This window comes from Bos taurus, chromosome 14 (genome assembly GCF_002263795.3).
Source record: "Bos taurus isolate L1 Dominette 01449 registration number 42190680 breed Hereford chromosome 14, ARS-UCD2.0, whole genome shotgun sequence".
NCBI lineage: Eukaryota > Metazoa > Chordata > Mammalia > Artiodactyla > Bovidae > Bos > Bos taurus.
This window is the reverse complement of record NC_037341.1, coordinates 35,511,745-35,520,552: the sequence shown is the minus strand read 5'-3', so window position 1 is coordinate 35,520,552 and position 8,808 is coordinate 35,511,745. Positions and strand designations below refer to the sequence as shown.

General features: G+C 40.0%; 1 long non-coding RNA gene across 1 annotated transcript; it reads right to left on the bottom strand.

Annotated features, from left to right (window-relative positions):
- Positions 1-2,471: 2,471 nt before the first annotated feature.
- LOC132342203 (uncharacterized) lies at positions 2,472-8,523 on the bottom strand. The gene is made up of 2 exons (XR_009490500.1): positions 6,965-8,523; positions 2,472-3,721 (listed from the first exon to the last, which is right to left on the bottom strand). It is a non-coding gene; the product is annotated as an uncharacterized lncRNA (long non-coding RNA).
- Between the last annotated feature and the right edge of the window lie 285 nt (positions 8,524-8,808).

The following is an 8,808-nucleotide window of genomic DNA, read 5'->3' as shown; positions in this document are numbered from 1 at the left end:
TGGGTATTTCACATGATGTATGCTGCATATTGGGAGAAGGCAATGGCAGCCCACTCCAGTACTCTTGCCTGGAAAATCCCATGGATGGAGGAGCCTGGTGGGCTGCAGTCCATGGGGTTGCTAAGAGTCGGACACGACTGAGCGATTTCACTCTCACTTTTCACTTTCATGCACTGGAGAAGGAAATGGCAACCCACTCCGGTGTTCTTGCCTGGAGAATCCCAGAGACGGGGGAGCCTGGTGGGCAGCCGCCTATGGGGTCGCACAGAGTTGGACACAACTGAAGTGACTTAGCAGTATGCTGCATATAAGTTAAATAAGCAAGGTGACAATATACAGCCTTGACATACTCCTTTTCCAATTTGGAACCAGTCCATTATTCCATGTCTGGTTCTAACTGTTGCTTCTTGACCTGCACACAGGTTTCTCAGGAGGCAGATAAGGTGCTCTGGTATTCCCATCTCTTTAAGAATTTTCCAGTTTGTTGTGATCCACACAGCCAAAGGCTTTAGCGTAGTCAATGAAGCAGAAGTAGATATTTTTCTAGAATTCCCTTGCTTTTTCAGTGATTCAATGGATACTGGCAATTTGATCTCTGGTTCCTCTGCCTTTTCTAAATCTAGCTTGTACATCTAGAAGTTCTCAGTTCATGTACTGTTGAAGTCTAACTTGAAGGATTTTCAGCATTATCTTGCCAGCATGTGAGATGAGCACAATTGTATGGTAGTTTTTGAACATTTTTTGTCATTGCCCTTCTTTGGGACTGAAATGAAAACTGACGTGTTCCAGTCTTGCAGCCATTGCTGAGTGTTTTAAGTTTGCTGGCATGCTGAGTGCAACACTTTGACAGCATCACCTTTTAGGATTTGAAATAGCTCAGCTGGAATTCCATCACCTCTGCTAGCTTTGTTTTTATTAACACTTCCTAAGGCCCAGCTGACTTCACACTCCAGGATGTCTGGCTCTAATTGAGTGACCTCATGAGCATGGTTATCTGGGTGATTAAGAAAGGATAGAGGTGAACGAAAATAAACTGTTGTAAGGTTTTCTGGGGCTTCCAAGGTGGTGCTAGTGGTAAGGAACCCACCTGCCAATGCAGGAGACATAGGAGATGTGGGTGGGATCCCTGGGTTGGGAAGATTCCCTGGAGGAGGGCATGGCAACCCACTCCAGTATTCTTGCCTGCAGAATCTCATAGACAGAGAAGGCTGGCAGGCTACAGTCCATGGAGTCGAAAAGAGTCAGACACGACTGAAGTGACTTAGCACATGTGCAAGGTTTGTTTTTTATTATAAGTGAAATGTTATAAAATTATTTAAAGATAGAGTGAGTGAGTGAAGTTGCTCAGTCGTGTCCAACTCTTTGCGACCCCATGGACTATACAGTCCATGGAATTCTCCAGGTCAGAATAATGAAGTGGGTAGCCTTTCTCTTCTCTAGGGGATGTTCCCAACCCAGGGATCAAGCCAAGGTCTCCTGTATTGCAGGCAGATTCTTTACCAGTTGAGCCACGAAGGAAGCTCAAAAGATAGAGTAGCAACATTAAATAAAAATTTTGAACAGATAGAGCAAGTAATAGTGAGAGAAATAAAGTACAAAAACATTTAACCAATGCAAAATAAAACAAATAAAATGGGAAAAACCAGAAAACATTTAAACTGAATCACATATGTAATTAATTAATCACATAGGCAATTAATAAAAAAATCAATTAAAAGTCAGAAATGATCAAACTAGATTTAAAAAGTCCCCACTATATGTTGTCTATCAGCAACAAACATTAAATATAAAGACACATGTAATTTAAAAGTAAAAGGATTCAAAATGATATGTTATAAAATGCAAAATGTAAGAGAACTGAGGTGGCAATTTTTACATAAGACAAATTAGACTATGAACATAAATATTACATGGGATATATAGGATACATCATAATGTTTTTAATATATCAAAAGATGTAACAATACAGATTTAATGAATTCCCATCAAAATCCCAGTAACTTTTATTGTAGATACAGGCAAGAGTATTCTAAAATTTATATGGAAAGGTAAAGAACTAGAATAGCTAAAATTATTTTGAAAAAGAAAATTAAATGGGAGGAATTAGTCTACTCAAATTCAAGACTTATTATATAGCTACAGTAATCAAGACAGTGTGGTACCAGTGGAGGGAAAGACACATAGATGAATGGACAAGAACAAGGAGTCCAGAAATATTACCCGTGTAGACACGTCCATTTATTTTCTATCATGGTTAAATATATACATATATATAACATAAAAGCATTAATTATATTCACAATGCTGTATAACCACCACCACTATCTATTTCTAAAACTTTTCCATCACACACGGAGAAAATTTAACCATTAAGCAATAACCCATTTACCTTTCCTTGAAGACCTCTGATCAACTTTTTGTTTCTATGGGTTTTCCCACTCTAGATAATTCATACAAGTGGAGTCACAATATTTATCCTTCCTGTGTGGTTTATTTCATGCAGCACAATGTTTTCAAGGTTCATCCATCTTGTAGCATGTATCAGAACTTCATTCCTTTCTATGGCTGAATAATACTTCATTGTACACATATACATTGATCCTTGAACAAAGGAGAGGATAGGCATGCCCACCCTCCATACAGTTAAGAATCCACCTATAACTTTAAGTCAACTGTCCTAATATACCCAGTGCCTCCATATTCGTGGTTATATACCTGTAGATTCAGCCAACTGTAGTATTTACTAGTGAAAAAAAAAATCCACTGATACGTGGATCCTTGAAGTTCAAACTGGTGTTGTTCAAGAGTCAAATATACTACATTTTGTTTAGCAATTCATCTGCTGATGAACACTTGAGTTGCTTCTACTTTTTGTCTATCGTTAGTAATGCTACAATAAACATTTGCATATCTGTTTCAGTCCATGTTCAAATATGTATATACTTGTAAGGGTTTTTAAGCATGTTGTTGTTGTTCAGTCGCTAAGTCATGTCTGACTCTTTACGATCCCATGGACAACAGCACACCAGGTTCAGTTCAGTTCAGTTCAGTCGCTCAGTCATGTTCGACTCTTTGCAACCCCATGAATTGCAGCACACCAGGCCTCCCTGTCCATCACCAACTCCCGGAGTTCACTCAGACTCACGTCCATCGAGTCAGTGATGCCATCCAGCCATCTCATCCTCTGTCGTCCCCTTCTCCTCCTGCCCCCAATCCCTCCCAGCATCAGAGTCTTTTCCAATGAGTCAACACTTCGCATGAGGTGGCCAAAGTACTGGAGTTTCAGCTTTAGCATCATTCCCTCCAAAGAACTCCCAGGGCTGATCTCCTTCAGAATGGACTGGCTGGATCTCCTTGCAGTCCAAGGGTTACCCAGTCCTTCACCATCTCCCGGAGTTTTAAATGTTAAGGTTTAAAAAAAAAAAAAAAAACTGGTTCAAATACACAAGAGTGGCAAATAACCCAAAAGAAAACTAGGCAAAAGAGAAAAATAATTGCACACTTCTTTTCACAAAAGAGTAAAAATTAATGGCAAATAAACATGGCAAAAGGGCTCAGCGTTACTAGTAATCAGATAAATGAAAAACAAGAAAATAAGATACCCACACACATCTGCACATGCTTTTTTCTACTTGGAAGACTCACTGTGTCATATACTGCAGACACATACTTCTGACTGGCTGTATCTTTTTCCTGGTTTCCCTCTATCCTCTGAAAGGACCTAAAAGCAATGACACTCTCATAGCAATCAGCACATCTAGTACAAAGATCTTGGTTTCTAAATCCCTTTCTCTACTAAAAGGAGCCAGCACTTCTTGTAAAAATGGCTGAATCTAGGCCTGGGGAAGGAAAAGTACAAGATGAACCTAGTGCATCTTGTGTAAAATATTAGTAGGGAAGTGTTCAAAGAATGACAGGATATGTCAGTGGGTCACAGGAAACAACATAAGGGACTTCCCCATGGTCAATATGTAACAATTTGAGCATCAAAATGAATAATAAAAATAATACATTATTACTGACTTTACAAAGGAGACAATGTGTTGATATATGGCAGAAACCAATAAAATATTGTAAAGCAATTATCCTCCAATTAAAAACAAATAAATTTAAAAAATAAAACAAAAAGAAAGGAAGAGAGTAAAAAGAAAAGCACATTCTCAGGAGACAGAAAATTCCCTACAAGTGTTTTACATGCTAATTAACAACATTTTTCTGTACTCTCCACCCCCTGTGGATAGCAGGTCCTTTTCCTTTTCTATGTAAACAGTTGTAGAGCAGAAGGTACACTCTGGGGAGTTACATGACATTCAGTATATTTCATTGTTTCCAACGAAGAAAATCAAAGGTTCACAAGATGAGTCCAGGTAGCACTCTACACTTACAATACCTTTATGTCAGTTCAGTCAGTTCAGTCACTCAGTCGTGTCCGACTCTGAGACCCTATAAATCGAAGCACGCTAGGCCTCCCTGTACATCACCAACTCCCGGAGTTCACTCAAACTCGTCCATCGAGTCAGTGATGCCATCCAGCCATCTCATCCTCTGTCATCCCCTTCTCCTCCTGCCCCCAATCCCTCCCAGCATCAGAGTCTTTTCCAGTGAGTCAACTCTTCGCATGAGGTGGCCAAAGTACTGGAGTTTCAGCTTTAGCATCATTCCTTCCAAAGAAATCCCAGGGCTGATCTCCTTCAGAATGGACTAGTTGGATCTCCTTGCAGTCCAAGGGACTCTCAAGAGTCTTCTCCAACACCACAGTTGAAAAGCATCAATTCTTCTGCGCTCAGCTTTCTTCACAGTCCAACTCTCACATCCATACATGACCACTGGGAAAACCACAGCCTTGACTAGACGGACCTTTGTTGGCAAAGTAATGTCTCTGCTTTTCAATATGCTGTCTAGGTTGGTCATAACTTTTCTTCCAAGGAGTAAGCGTTTTTTAATTTCAAGGCTGCAGTCACCATCTGCAGTGATTTTGGAGCCCCCAAAAATGAAGTCAGCTACTGTTTCCACTGTTTGCCCATCTATTTCCCATGAAGTGATGGGACCAGATGCCATGATCTTCGTTTTCTGAATGTTGAACTTTAAGCCAACTTTTTCACTCTCCACTTTCACTTTCATCAGGAGGCTTTTTAGTTCCTCTTCACTTTCTGCCACAAGGGTGGTGTCATCTGCATATCTGAGGTTATTGATATTTCCAGTTACTGGAAACAATGTGGCTCACGGAGTCAAGTAAATCGCAAAGATGGAGTTACAGATAAAGTGTTTCACCACTTCATTCATTGTTTTGAGAAATATGTTCTATGGAGCCTTAGGGAAGGTGTACTAACAATAGTCAGGTATGCTTGGTCCATTCTCACCCCACAGCAGAAAGAGCAAAGCCAAGGACGAGGCAATTTGCCTCATGGACCTGAGCAAGTTCAAAATTCAAAGGTCATGCTCTATTTCTGCACTGATTTACTCTGTAGTCAACTAATACTTGGGTGATACTAGTTTTCTCATCTGTTTTACACTTCACAGGATAAAACATGGAGATCTATGATATAGACAGAAAGAAAGTTAAATCAGAATCTAAGTGCATGGAGAGAATTTTGCTTTTGATCTCACTAACACTTTCAGACTTCTACCCGGGATTTGCATGGGGCTGTTTGAATCTTGAGCCTGGGTTATTTGCAATATATGAAACCCTGTGAGTGAGCAGTGAAGTTTACATTTGCAACGAGATCTTCCTCTGAAAGGATTGAGGCTGAACTACTATTTAACTTTCCATGTTTGGAAAAGGAACTGAAATAAGCACTTAAATTCCTTTCCCCCCATTTTTGTAATATGAGTCCAGCTTCAGGAAAGCACTCCTCTTTCCCCACACAAAGAAAATTTTTATGTTCCTATCTGGCGTAGAGCTATCTAATGACCAAAGAAAATCCCAAGATCTCTTTTCCTGGAAAAGCCCTTCGTTTTAATGGAACAGTCAGCCTGTCAGGGAGAACACAGCAAACTTAATTGGCGGCCTTGGAGCAGATGGTTTCTGGGGTCCATTCATGCACCTGATGTGGCTGAAAAAGTTATTGAAAGGACAACATGTGGTTTTCAAATTGTGGGGAACTGAATAGTATGGGAACTCCACTCTTCTAACTTTCGATGTCATTTGGCATTTGACAAACTGTTATTTCTCAGATTTATTCTGTGAATAAAGACATCCCAGAGTGGAACTGAAGGCATTCTTTATGATACCTGTTCTGGACACTCAGTTTCTCAATAAATTCTCAAACGACTCTCAACTTTAAAAAGCTAGGACTTCCCCAGTTTGTGCTGTTTAATATCAATATTCTAAAGTGTAATGCTTTGTGTTCAGCCAAGTGCTTTTGTATTTACTATCCATTCATTTACTCATTTAACAAATACTGTGCATCTCCAAAACACAAGATGCTGCAGGGAATACAAAATTACTGACCTAATCTTTTTGCTATGGAGCTTAAAATCCAGAAAAGGTGTAACAGCACCATTTAATTTATTAGTGAAACACAGACTGGGATAATAAGAGAAGTATTAAGTGCCTTGAGAATGCAAAGGAGGGGGAGATCCCCTAGATTTGGAGCAACAGTTGAAAGCTTTGTAGGGGAGAGGGCACTTTCTCTGAAGGCTAAGGAGGATTTCACAGGCGAAGCTGTAGGATGGTGAGATGGCAACAGCAAAAGCAATGATATCCAGACAGAAACATGTGGACAAGTACACTGACAGTCTAATCAAAATGGTACTGTTGCTGACTATGGCAATCTACTGCTGCTCAAATTAAATTATTTGGACCCCAGCACTCCAATAATTTTTAATTGTTAATGGTTTCATGCTATTCCTATGATAATCCCTCAAAATGAATAAAACAATGAATAATATGGTACAGTACATCAATATTTAATGAATACGAACTATATTTGGAATGGAACAAGAACATTACCATTTATGTTACCTTTTCACAGAGTCAAACTTCAAATAGATAAATGTTGCTTTGAATGAATGGTCCATGGGCTTTCCTGGTGGTTCAGCTGGTAAAGAATCCACCTGCAATGCAGGATACCTGGATTCAATCCCTGTGTTGAGAAGATCCCCTGGAGAAGGGAATGGCTACCCACTCCAGTATTCTGGCCTGGAGAATTCTATGGACTGTAGGGTCGCAAAGAGTCAGACACAACTGAGCAACTTTTGCTTCACTTCACTTCCATGACATTAGAACTTAAGTATTTTAAATTAATGGCCACTAGATTTTCCAGGCTTTTATTTCCTAATCTGCAAAGCAGGGGTCACTTGATCCAAATAACTCCTTCCAGCTGTATGATTCTCCAAACACACCTTAATCAATAGCACCCAGCTATACATTATCAGTTGCATTCTACATATTGTCCAAATGCAATCAGTTCTCAAACATCAATAACTTTACAAGAGCATTATTTTTTAAGTTAAGAGACAAGAAAGTGGTGCCCAGATACAGAAATGTCAAAAATAACCATCTGGAGATTGTGCTGAGAAAACCCATCAGACCACTTGCGCTCTGGCCTGAGAGCCAAACACATCAAGGAGGAGAGGAAACAGATGTGGTGGAGGGGGAAGTGCTCTGACTGGGAATAGGAAATGCACTCTGTTCTCAGCTCTGCTGGACTAGCTGTGGGACCCTGGATAAGTCCTTTCAGCTCTCTGGGCCCCAGGCTCCCTGGCTATAGAGAAATTGATCCAAGGAAGACCTTTGATCCAACTGAGTGCTGTGAAAATCTATGATTCAAAACGAGACATATGATTCAACATCTTGGTGCCAGATCACAGCAACAATGCTCAGCTTCCCAGGTGGCTCAGTGGTAAAGAATCCGCCTGCCAATCCAAGAGCCATAGGAGATATGGGTTCATCCTGGGTTGGGAAGATCCCCTGAAGGAGGACATGTCAACCCACTCAGGTATGCTTGCCTGGGAAATCCCATGGACAGGGGAGCTTGGCAGACTACGGTCCATGGGGTCACAAAGAGTCAGACACAACTGAGCAACTGAACACACCACCAAAAGCATGTATATCATTATTTTATACTGGCACTTTATACCATCCAGGAAGCCTTTCTTACCATCCCTTCTGTTCCAGCCCAGTTTTCCACTTTTATGGCTTAGTCTTCTGATGAAAACTAATTGTTCCCAGTAGTGTAAATGTTCCTGCTTATCTCCTAAGCCCTTCCAACAGGCTTTCTGAAGCTTGTGGGTTACCTATGTCTCCTGTTCCACTCAGTTATGTGGGAAACAAGACTATCTTGATGCTTCCTATTGCTAAAAATGGCATGCATTCAGTCCAGACTTCCAAGTTATAACCCCAGAAGATAAGCAGAAAAATAATTGAAACTCACAACAGCTGCAGTCCCTGCTAGGTCCTTAAATTTCTAGTAATTCATTACTAAGGGGGGAACTTAGCAAACGTGAGCCTTTCATTTGTTTGTGAAGGTCATGAAATGAGCACAAAAAAATGAAAGGTTATGACAGTTAACAGAACATATATATTTATGAAGCAATTATTAGTAGAAGGATGTTCTACCTGGCATTATGGTAACTTTTATCCTTACTTCACATGAATTATATCACTGGGTGAAAAGAAAAGGAATCCGAAATTAAATTCCTGTTTGTCAAGAAAGTTTAGCTTCATTTTTAGCTAAAATAGCTACAGAGTGAACTTCATATGGACATTATTTTTCGCTAAGCAGTCTGTGTGTGTGTCTGTATAATTTTGCTTATCTCATTCATTCATTCATTGTTCTAAGGTACCCAGTTTATAACTGGTTCAGA